Source organism: Ictidomys tridecemlineatus, chromosome 7, assembly GCF_052094955.1.
Source record: "Ictidomys tridecemlineatus isolate mIctTri1 chromosome 7, mIctTri1.hap1, whole genome shotgun sequence".
NCBI classification, from domain to species: Eukaryota; Metazoa; Chordata; class Mammalia; order Rodentia; family Sciuridae; genus Ictidomys; species Ictidomys tridecemlineatus.
In genome coordinates this window covers 75,402,519-75,411,824 of record NC_135483.1, presented here as the reverse complement: position 1 = coordinate 75,411,824, position 9,306 = coordinate 75,402,519, and positions in this window count along the sequence as shown.

Genomic DNA, 9,306 nt, shown 5'->3' with positions numbered 1-9,306 from the left:
GGGTCAGCCCCTAGTACCAAACAGAACAAAACAAACAAAGCAAAACAACAACAGAATAGAATACTGGGACTGAGGCAAATGTTTGAATTCATGCTTTGTATAAAGGTTACAATTAAAAAGATCATTTACCATTCAAATCATCTCTTAAACTGTTTTTTTTTTCCTGATAAACTGTCTCCTAGTTAAGAGAATACATTTCAAGTCACTACTTACAAGAATCCATCAAATATTTATTGTATGAATAAAATGTGGATAGTTGAAAAAAATCATAAGTTCATATTAAATTGTGTGTGGGGAGGTGAGGTGGCTCGAACGAGGGCCTCACATATGTAAGGCAAGTGCTGTATCTCTGAGCTACACCTCCACCCTCTCCAAATTAGATTTTGTTTCATTATTCCTCAGTTCAAAGAGAGAGTCGAGGTAGGAATATGATAAAGAGGTTTGCCAAATTGTACGTGAATATTAGCCAATTCCAAGACACAAGGTTAATTTCGTAAGCTCTTTTGGTGCCCTAATTATTAAAGCAATTGTTGCTTTTATAACCAGTATTCATAGACATCAAATTGAAGAGAGAAAATAGAGTATCATAAACTTGATTACCAATCATTGAAACACACCACACTTACTTTAGCAAGATGATTATTGTGATCTTCAGAGGGACCATACTCTGACAATTGTGAGATGTTGCCTGGACTCACCTTCTGCTACTAGGAAACACATCCAGGCATATTTGAGAGGAGCAGATGGGCAGTAATGAAGCATGTTTCCTAAGTGTATCACCCCAAATCTAAATGCTCTTTCACTTATATATTTTCTTATTATCCTATTAGAGGAGCAGACAACATAAGATATCCATATCTATACAGATTCCCTACATTTGAGGTCTCTCTCATCCCAGGGCATTTCAGACGCTACAACCTCAACCATTTTTATTGATACTGTGAGCAAATTGGCATGGAGGCCTTTGTTAAGCTCCTCTGCAACATACTTTGGGATATGTATTTAAGGCCTTTTTGTAAATTGGTTCTCCAGCCTTTCATGAGAAATTAGAATGAAGCCTATTTGTTTGTTTCCTTGACAGTTCGGGGGATTGAACCCAGGGGCACTCTACCACTGAGCTACATATATAGGCTGGCAATGAGAGGGAGAGAGAGAGAGAGAGAGAGAGAGAGAGAGAGAGAGAGAGAGAGAGAGAGAGAGAGAGAGAGAGAGAGAATGTGTGCATCCACACATATACATATTTATTATTTTTGTACTGGGAATTGAACCCAAGGGTGCTATGTACTGAGCTATACCACACCCCTTTTCATTTTATTCTGAGACAGGGTCACACTAAATTGCTCAGGCTGGCCTCAAACTTTTGATCCTCAAGCCTCAGACTCTCCAGTAGCTGGGATTAGAAATGTGTACCATCATACCTAGATGAATGAAAACCTCTTAGAACTAAATGTTGCCTTATTGTATGAAAATAGCTTTCATGTGTGATTTTTACCTTTAAAAATATATTGTGTCTTTACTATTGATGAAATAATTTTAAGTATCATCTCTAAGTTAAAGGAACACTGTAATAAGAGCCATGTGAGACTATGTCTAACTTATGTCACCGGTTTATGACTTGTGTTTTAGAGCATTTTTAACATCATCATGTATAAAATTTTAGTAAGTACGTGGTTTTTGTTTAGATCATTCGTAATACAGATGAAGAATGTTGTCAATATTGAGTTTGATGAGACAAAACTAATAGTATCTAGGCCTTTTTTGGTGCTGGGGATTGAACCCAGGGGTACTGTACCACAGAGTTATATCCCCAGCCCTTTCTATATTTTATCTAGAGACAGAATCTTGCTAAATTGCCTAGGCTGGCCTCAGACTTGCAATCCTTTTATCTCAGCCTCCAAGTAGCTGGGAGTACAGGTGTACACCACTATGCCTGACTCTAAACCTAATTTTGATTGGTTCTGAGTCATACTTACCTATGCTCGTAAAATAACTTAATACTTACCAGTAAAAAATAATTTTAACAAATCATTGAGGATTGTCACCAATGCTATGTAAGCATGCAGAATAACTTTTCTGAACTATATCTTAATTTAATCCTTCTGTTAGTATGAATGGATTTGGGGTAACATGTCAATTATAAGAAAGTTGAAGACATGCTGAAATTTGTGCCCTGTGCTTACATGAAGGGCAGCACCCTGGCAACAGCTCTCCAGCCAACACAGAAACCCAGCCAGCATTATTCCAAACACTTTACATGTGAACCACTCACATCCTCACAACTGCCCTCTGAGATATAAATATTGTTGTTGCCATTTTCACTCCACAGATGAAGAAACTGAATCAAGGAACAGGTCACTGGTTAAAGGTTAGAACTGGTAAGGGTCCAGAGTCAGAATTTTCTCCTGATAGCCTGTTCTAGAGTTCATGTTCTTAACTCCTAACTGGTAACTTGTTAGCTTCCTCACTCTGCTTTGATCGATTAACCAAATCAACAAAACCCACTTTCACCAGTTTTGCATGTCAGGTGGCTCTATTTATTTATTTTTCTGACCTATCGAAGGAGTGTACTTAAAAGGTTTTTATTAATTTTGGCTTTCCTTGTTCACAGACAGTACATTTGCATCTCTGCAAAATTAGCAATTAGTTCCATGGTTTGATTGCAAACATTTGCACATAACTGCTAAGATAATAAACAACTCCTACTTTTCAGCAAGCAGAATTATCTTTTAGAACCACAGAAGGGCCTACATTTCAAATGGTCAGTGATCGTCTAAGAAGCAGTACTTTACGATACCACTCCACACATTCTCATGGACACTCTGGGTCACTGTGGTCTGGTCCTCTGTGCCAACCAGGGGACACTCGAGTCCCTTTTATTCAGTCACTTATTTGTCAGGTTGGTTGGTGATAATAAGCACACTAGACTCTAAATCGCTTAGTGTGTAGCTTCCATTACATTTGTGACTACCTGCCCTGAGATATGTACATGTATTTATGTACATGTATTTATGAAATGATTTATAAACATAAAACAATTAAAAATTGTGTCCTAAATATAGGCTAATTTTATAATTGCCCACAAACTATATAGGACACATATAAAACAAACATTTCTTCTGATATTTTCATGATTTACAATTTCACAGGCATTGGCTTTACTGGCATTGAATCTGAGGCCTCCCTTGGGCTTTTTTAGACACATTTCTGGGTCATGGCCAATGGCCACAGCAAGCTGGAATGAGCAAGTGATGGATAGCAGACCAACTTTGTTTTCCAGATCTTCTGGGAGGTGGCAGTGAGTTTAGAATGTGAATTCAATATGGCAAGCTGGGAGGAGGGTTAGGGTGAAATTTCCATAGATAGAAAGTGAAGGACACTGACTCGGGAGAGCCTCACCCATGCTTCTCAGTGCACTGCCTGGCAGGAATGTAAATCACTTGAGTTGGGTGGAAAGGCCAGTAAGTGCAGGTACTCAGAAGTTTTGAAGAACTTGGGGCTTGTAAAGAGGTAGTTCTCCAACTCTTCAATGGTATGACCTAGCAATTTGCACATCCAAGTTTGATTGAGATGGTCAAAATATTCTTGAATTTATTACGAAGTCTAATGATTTTTTTGTTGTTGTTGTTATCCAAATGAAGGTTTGGAATGATGTGATTTTCCACAAGTGGTAGCACATAAGGTAACTGTGGTGTTTGTTTACCAGGTAACTCAAAAACAGTGTAAGGCTGGGCACAACTGTGCGTTATTCCCAGTGACTTGGGAGAATGAGGAGGAGGATCCCAAGTTCAAGGCCAGGCTGCGCAACTTAATGAAACCCTGTCCCAAAATAAAATTTAAAAAGGGCTGAGCCATTCCTGGGTTCAATCTCCATCATTGCAAAAACAAAAACCCACCGCCACCAACAAAAACTCCAAACTGAATCCTTCAAAACACTATAAGCACAAAGCAGAGATGCAAAGATTATAGGGAGAAAATAAGATATTAAATAACCTAGGCTGCATTCATGTCAGGCGAGCATGCTACTGCTTGAGCCACATCTCCAGCCGATGGTTTCAACTTTTAATACATTCTCTTCTATTAAATAAAATACATTTGGATTTGTTTGGAGACTTTCTTGCCATCTTTTATTTTATATATTTAGGAACTGGGGATTGAACCCACAGGCACTTTATTACTGACCTATATCCCCAGCCTTTTAATTTTTTAAAATTTTGAGACAGGGCCTCATTAAGTTGCCCATCCTGGTCTCCAACTTGCAATTCTCCTGCCTCAATCTTCTGAGTCCCTAACATTACAGGTACACACCACTACACCCTGTTTCTTAGGACCTTTTAAAATAATTTGACCTCTTTGTCTACTGATCTTAGTGATTTTCCTGTTAATTTGAATTTAACTGTATTAGTAGTAAACCTCTGTCATCTTTGTAGGTAATATTTTTGTGTACTAGGCCAATATTTTGTGAATATTTAGTGAAGACTAACTTTCCAATATTTAGTGAAGACTAACTTTCATGTGCATGTATACAAATCCACCTGTTTTTAAGTGTTTAATTCTATGAATTCTATAACTGTTCTTGTTTTTTTTTTTTTAAATAACGTCTACAAAACCTATTTTTAGTTCATCTGGATGTTTTTTGGGGGTATGGATGGGCCAAGGAGCTAAGTTGATTTTTTTGTTTGTTTTTAGAAATAGTACAACTGTCTTCCCTAAATTGATAAACTGGGTTGATTTGGCTAAATTGATCTCTTTCCTCTGGTGCTTTGTGAAAGGGACTCAGTGGAGTCAGGTTCCTCCATTTGATATTGCTGCAGTCTCAATACATGGTTCTAGCCCCAGGGGAGAGAGAACTTACTTCTGGGGTTCCTGTAGCCAAGAGCTGGGAGGATGCCAGAGTTGGAGTTGATTGCCTAAGTGGTGTTTCAAGAGTGCTACCAAGAAGACAGAACAGGAGCTAGTTTTTAAAAACACAGAATAAATCATCCTATTTATCACACTTTCACCAATAAAGACATGAAACTGCTCTTTTCTGTTTCATGCAAATATCTCACATGCTGCAAGCTACATCATTTAACTTGAACTTTTAAAAATAGCACATGAGGCAGGAGGATCCCAAGAGCATTGCCACTCTTCTAGGGGTGTGGTTGACCATCACAGCAATGCACACCCTTTAAAAGTGCCACCCTCCTGGGTCCTCTTTCCCCCATTTTCTTTTTCTGAATTCCCTTTTTCTATCATACTTATCCAGTGAGCCGACATGGACAAAGGATTCTGTTGTCTGCAGTTTATCAGGATGAATTTAGACTAGACATAAAGAACTTCAGAATAAAATAAATGTGGTTTGAGAGTCTCTGCCAGCCCTGGTTCCTGCCTGTGCAACTCTAAGCCTAACGAGACAGGCAGAAAGGATAATAAATGCCAGATAAACATATGCAAATGCTAATGATAAATTAAAAGTATAAGACAGTTTGGGATTTATTGAGTACTTGAAAAGAGTGGTCCAATTTAATGCTTATAAAGTTTGAATTTGGAGACTATATATGAGAAGGCAGCAGGCACATTAGAATTAAGAGTCAGACTCCTCTGAGGATTGACTACTGCAACCACACTCAGGATCCCAACTACAGACCCTCCACCCTGATGTGCACATAGTAGGGGATGGATGGAGCTGAAGAATGGATGGGGCTTAAGAAAACAGATTTCAAGTTGAGGTCACAGGGAGTATTATACAGTCTGTGTTAGAAAATGGGAAGAGCGAGCTAGGATGAGATGAGGGCATTTGTACTTGCCTCTATTACTACAATTGCTGAATAATGAATAGAATTCTTGGTTCTTATCCTGGGCTAGGGTATTTATCTGTTTACACTTCACTGACCTTACAAGTAAAAACACAGAGAGGGATTTTGTTTCCAGGTTGAAAAAATGATGAACCTGGATCTTTATTCAGCTTAGACATTGAAATTTTAGAAAAGACATAGGTGATTGAGATAATTTGGAATTAATGCTCTGAAAGCTAGGTGTGGTGGCACACGCCTATGGTCTCAGAGGTTCAGGAGGGTGAGGCAAGAGGATCACAAGTTTGAGACTAGCTTCAGCAACTGAGTGAGGCCCTAAGCAATTTACAAGACCCTGTCTCAAAATAAAAAATAAATGGGCTAGGGATGTGGCTCAGTGGATAAGCAACCCTGGGTTGAATCCTGGGTACCAAAACATACAACCATCGAACAAAAACAAAACAAAGCAAAATAAAACAAAAGAACTCTGAAAAATATTAATATGAACAATGTCATAAGAAACCAAAGGGATATGTAAGCTTAAGACTTTAGGAGCAAGTATGGATAGAAATAAGTACAGCCAGACATTTATGGGGAAATGAACTACATAAATAATATAAATGGGTCTCAATAAACTAGACATAGCTACTAGAAGACTATATATATATAATTTTTTTTTTGGTACTGAGAATTGAACCCAGGACTGCTTAACCTCTGAGCCACATCCCCATCCCTGTTTAATTGTTTCTTATTTTGAGACAGGGTCTCACTAAGTAGCTTAATGGCTTTGAACCTGTAATCTTCCTGTCTCTAATTCCCAAGTCACTGGGAAGAAAGATTTTTTAATAGTATATAACATTCCCCCCCCTCCCGTATTCTGGAGACTAAACTCAGGGATACTTTACCAATGAGCAAAATCAGCCCCAACTGCATCCCCCGCACTGCCTGCAACCTTATTATTATTATTATTATTTTTAATTTCGAGACAGGGTCTTGCTAAGTTTCTGAGGCTGGCCTTAAAATTGTGGTCCTCTTTCCTCAATCTCCCAAGTTGCTGGAATCACAGGTGCCCAGCTAAAGTATACAACTTTTATATAAATAGAAATAAACCATTGATTCAGGAGGCTGAGGTAGGAGGATTGCGAGTTTAAAACCAGCCTCAGCAAATATGAGGCACTAAGCAACTCAGTGAGATCCTGTCTCTAAATAAAATACAAAATAGGGCTGGGGATATGGCTCAGTGGTTGAGTGCCCCTAAATTCAATCCCTGGTACACACACATACATACACACACACACACACACACACACACACACACACACACACAAAGAGGAAGCAGGATAAAATTTTGCTATTATCAGGTGAGAGGATTAAGACAAAATAACAATATTTATAGTAAATTCTTTAAAAGCATTCATCAATATAATTTCTACAAAGACAGTTAAAAGAGAAGGTAAAAGTGGAGAAATCAAAAAAGCTATGCCAGGCAAATATAAACTGAAAGAAAGCAAGTATAGCAATTAAATATTAAATAATATATTTAAACACTTAAAGCAAAATATATTTTTAAACTCAAAAATATTTTACAAAGTGGAATGTTGAATAGATTAAAGGGCAAATGTATCAAGAATATGTACAAATCATGAACACAGATTCATCTAATAATGTCTAAAAATACATAGAGCAATGTTAGGCAGAATTGTAACGAGATATGTGTAAATCATTTTCATGAACTTAGGTGCATCAATCTTCTACATTAATTGACTTTTTATTGTCTAGTTTTAAGAATCTTTGCTTTTTCCAGGAAAAAAAAATGTTTTCTTCTAAAAGTTTTCTTTTGCCTTTCATTTTTAGTCCTATGGTCCATTTCATATACATTTGTATGTTATTCAAATAAATTTTGTGGATATTTAAAGTTCCTAGGTTCTTTTATTTTCTATCCAATACCTTTTTATTAAAAAGAACATCCTTTTCCTACTGAACTGAAGTTTCTTTTGCAGTAAATCAGGTGACCATACATACATGGATCTATTTGTAGACTGTTTTCCATTTTACCTTGTAAGCACAAACCAGGATTGGATTTGAAAGTGCAGAGACGGTAATTTCCCAAGATGCTATTTTTAGGTTGCCACAAGAATTGTTTTGTCTTAATAGAGTTCTTTTGATTCTTTTCCCTGACTTAACTTTCCATCTCTTTATTAGGACAAAGATGGCCATGAGCTTGAGGACAGGCACTGGCAGTGGCAGGGGGAATGACTACTGATGTTTCCTTTTTGTGTGATAAAAATGTTTAGGAATTGTGCTGATGGTTGTGCACCTCGGTGAACATACTAAGAACTATTGGATTATGTACTTTTATAAATGGGTGAATCAAGCAATCTCAATAAAGCTGTTTAAAAATATTTAAAGTTACCATTTAATTAGGAAAGTACATTTTTAGCTCTTGCTGGTGAAGGAAAACAGCTACAAGAAATATTTACGTACACTTTGTGTGGTTCTCTTGAACCAAATGAACTGAGAAAAAAATAAATTTCATTTAAATATTAAGTCCCAGCTTCTCTGAAGCATCCAGTGGAACTATTACATCTAATTCAATTCTCTACAAATAGCTGGTCACTGAACATTTAATACCTTCTGAAAATTCCAAGGCCCATCTCAGAATACACCTGGTTCACATAAAGACAAACACATCAAGCAGTGTATGCAGCCACAAGAAGTGAACTTAGGGTTTGCTCTTCTCATCTCCCAGGATTCACCCTTGTATTCTCAAAATGTCAGGAACCCTTCTTAGATCTAATTTAATAAACATGATGAATGATAGCTGATAAAATGACAACTGTTTGATTCCGGTAAGAAAGTTTCTGTTAAGAAAACAGAGTAAGTGAACAGAAGCCAAGTTGGGCTAATTATCACTCTGGAAAAATCTATGATTTGTTTACATTGACTATATATGCAAGGTAAAGACCAAAAAGTCTTTAGAATGCCCCTGGTTGGGTTCAATCCTCAGTACTGAAGGAGGCGGGGGTGGGGGAAAGACTGGAAACTGAAATGTTTTATTTGTAAATACTTATTTTTGAAAAATGAACACAATCTTAATCCCAAGGAAAAACACAGGGAAGGGAGTAGAGACGCTTTGATTGCCTCTTTGTATCCTTAAGTACATGCATGTCATCTGTCACACATATCTGAAGGTGCTATAATTCAACTTTTGTGGAGTTAGGTGGTGGGGTAGGGTATACTGTTCCTGAAACTATTTTTAAACTGAATAAGAACAATATTGATCGAGAAGCCTAGGAAGAATACCCTGTAACTTCAGTTAGTATTTTATAAGCATATAGAAACTTTTAGGAATCTTTTTAGAGATATGTAAAGATTCCTGCCCCCCTAATACTGGGAATCTAACCGAAGGCCTCATGAATACTAGACAAGCACTTTACCACTGGCTACTTCTCCAGCTCCACTTTTTAATATGCATACCATTTTTACTTACTTTTTCTCACTGAGATCATCAAGGATTATTTCTGGAAGAAAGAAA